General features: G+C 48.3%; 1 pseudogene; it reads right to left on the bottom strand.

The window, feature by feature from the left end:
• Positions 1-2522: 2522 nt before the first annotated feature.
• Positions 2523-2785, bottom strand: LOC105511285 (annotated as a pseudogene).
• Positions 2786-3036: the final 251 nt, after the last annotated feature.

Raw genomic sequence — 3036 nt, 5'->3', positions numbered from 1 at the left:
TGCCTAACATGAAGCTCTTTTCTTAAGTACAAGTGTATACATGCACAAACACATTTTTAACAAAAGAAGGAGGAAATACTCATGAAAATTACAGTCCTCGTTTCTGCAGCAGGTCACACGGTCATAGCTGGTATTGATGACTACCTTCTTCACTACCCATTCTGTATTCCCTTTGTCTTCAGCAAGTACCTCAGCAGGTCGTGGTATTTTCCTGGTGGAGTGACCCAAACCTTTATTCCTGAAGGGTCTGGGTCACTTGTAGTCCTTCCTGGATTGTGCTGTTGTCCTTTCCTGTTGACCTTAATCACAGGGCACGGTGGTATCACATGGTAATACTAAGAGACACCCTAGGCTGGGCATAGGGGCTCACACCTGTAATGACACCCTAGGCTGAGGCAGGCGGATCACGAGGTCAGGAGATCAAGACCATCCTGGCTAACACAGTGAAGCTCCGTCTCTACTAAAAATACAAAAAATTTAGGAAGGCGTAGTGGCAGGCACCTGTAGTGCCAGCTACACGGGAGGCTGAGGCAGGAGAATGGCGTGAACCCAGGAGGCGGAGCTTGCAGTGAGCCGAGATAGCGCCACTGCACTCCAGCCTGGGCGACCTAGCGAGACTCAGTCTCAAAAAAAAAAAAAGAGACACCCTAATGGATCTCCTCTATTCCATGCATACTCTTCCTTACCGTCGCTGTGGAGTAATAGACTGATTTCATCTTGATAGTCTGGGTCAGTCACCCCAGCCAACGCTGTAACTCCCTTCTTAGCCTGTTGACTTAAAAAGGTAGGAGGAGCCCGAAGTGTCCAGGTGGCAGTCTTAACTTCCAGTTTAATGGAATCGTTGTGTCTCCTGGTGGCAGCGTTCCTCCCTCTGGAACTAAGACCTCTAGGTCAGCAGAACATAATGTCACGGGAACAGGGGCAAAAATTTTGCTAGTGGATTACTAGGGGTGATGGTGAGTGGTGCCACCTCCACTTCCACCCCTTGATTCCTGGACCCATGAATTCTGGCTATGGGAGAAACAGTACCATATATTGGATGCTGATTCAGAGCATACATGGTCTTCTGGAGAACTTTGCCCCAGCCCTGCAAAGTATTGTCACCTAGTTGGCGTTGTAATTGTGACTTCAATTACAGTGAAGGCCATTCCACCATTCTATGTACTCAGCTGCTTCAGGATGATGGTCAACATGATAAGACCAGTGAATTCCATGAACATGAGCCCACCGTTGCACTTTCTTAGCCATAAAGTGAGTGCCTTGGTCAGAGGCAATGCTGTGTGGAGTACCATGCATTCCATGAATCCACAGATGGTAGTCTTGGCAGAAGCATTGCATGCAGGATAGGCAAACCCATATCCAGAGTAAATGTTTATTCCAGTGAGGACAAACCTCTACTGTTTCCATGATGGAAGAGGTCCAATATAATCTTCCTGCCACCAGGGAGCTGGCTGATGGAATGGTGCCATACTGAGGACTCGGCGTTGCTCTCCACTACTGGCAAATTAGGCACTCAGCAGTGGCCGTAGCCAGGTCCACCTTGGTGAGTGGAAGTCCATGTTGCTGACCCCAAGTGTAACTTCCATCCCTGTCACCATGGTCACTTTGTTCATGGGCTCATTGGACGATGACAGGTGGCTGGGGAAAGAGCTGAGTGGTGTCCACAGAATGGGTCATCCTATACACTTGATTATTAAAATCCTCCTCTGCTGAGGTCACTCAGCAAAGCACTCACATGGGATACAAATATCTTCACAGTTTTTGACCACTCAGAGAGGCTCCATCCATATACCTCTTCCCCAGATTTCTTTTTTTTTCTTTTTTTTTTTTTGAGACGGATTCTCACTCTCACCCATGCTGGAGTGCAATGGCACAATCTTGGTACACTGCAACCTCTGCCTCCCGGGTTCAAGTGATTCTCCTGCCTCAGCCTCCTGAGTAGCTGGGTTTATAGGTGCCCACCATCACACGTGACTAATTTTTGTATTTTTAGTAGAAATGGGGTTTCACCATGTTGGCCAGGCTGGTCTTGAACTCCTGACCTCAGGTCATTCTCCCACTTCAGCCTCCCAAAGTGCTGGGATTACAGATGTGAGCCACCATGTCCGGCCCATTCTCCTGACCCTTTCTGTTTGCACTGGATCTTAATTGTTTTTTTTCTGCTTATATAAATTAAGTAGGAATGCAGTAGGCTTCCTATCAACTTCGCTTCTAGGAACACTGATTAGTTAGCTAATGCCAGAGTTCTACACGAGTCAGACTATTCTGATTGCCACTTTGCCTCTGCTGTCTGTTAGGGTAGCTACGCCCACCTTGCCTTTGACAATTGAGTGCTGCCACTTGGCCTTTGCCAACTTAGGATCCAATTATTCCCACTGTGTTTAAATTTTTTTTTTCAATGAGTTTTTATTAGCAGTGAAATAATGATTTAGGATCCCGGGGTGGGGGTCACTGGGTACTAGGTCCCCCTTTGCTACCCTGGGAGAAGGACGGAGGACAGAGGAGAGGGAGGTGCAGCCAGTTCAGATCTTCCCAGGAAACGTGCCGTCAGCCTGGCGCTCGTCCCAGGCTGTGACCCAGGATGTGGGGCAGAGGGACTTGCACACACGCTGGTACCATTGGCACACAGCGATATCGCCTCCTTTAGCGGTCATTGCCTTCTGACAGCAGTGGAAATCCAGGTAGTCCTGCCAGCAGTTCCTGGTCTGGTTCTGGTTGGGAAGTGGCTGTCAAAAGGGGCAGTGCTGTAGTTCTTGATTTTGGTCTCGATGTCTTCTTCCGCCATGGTATTGAATCCTAGAGGCACCCCGGATGCAACTTCTGTATTTAAGTTTTGTAGTTGAGTGACTGAGGTTCCCACTATTGGATCTGACACACACAGAAGAGCAATTACAGAGCTCTTCAAAGATGCAGCTCCTGCCCTCACAAATCTGTTTTGCAAGGCATTGGTCAAGGGTGTATCTTCTGGACCTTCCCAGCTGGGATGAGTAGGTCTAAAGTGACTAATGCACTCCACCATCCCAAACTCCCTAAGCC

This window comes from Colobus angolensis, unplaced genomic scaffold (assembly GCF_000951035.1).
Source record: "Colobus angolensis palliatus isolate OR3802 unplaced genomic scaffold, Cang.pa_1.0 Scaffold2, whole genome shotgun sequence".
In the NCBI taxonomy this organism is placed as follows: Eukaryota; Metazoa; Chordata; class Mammalia; order Primates; family Cercopithecidae; genus Colobus; species Colobus angolensis.
The sequence above is the reverse complement of the archived record's forward strand: the minus strand, read 5'-3'. Positions and strand labels throughout refer to the sequence as shown.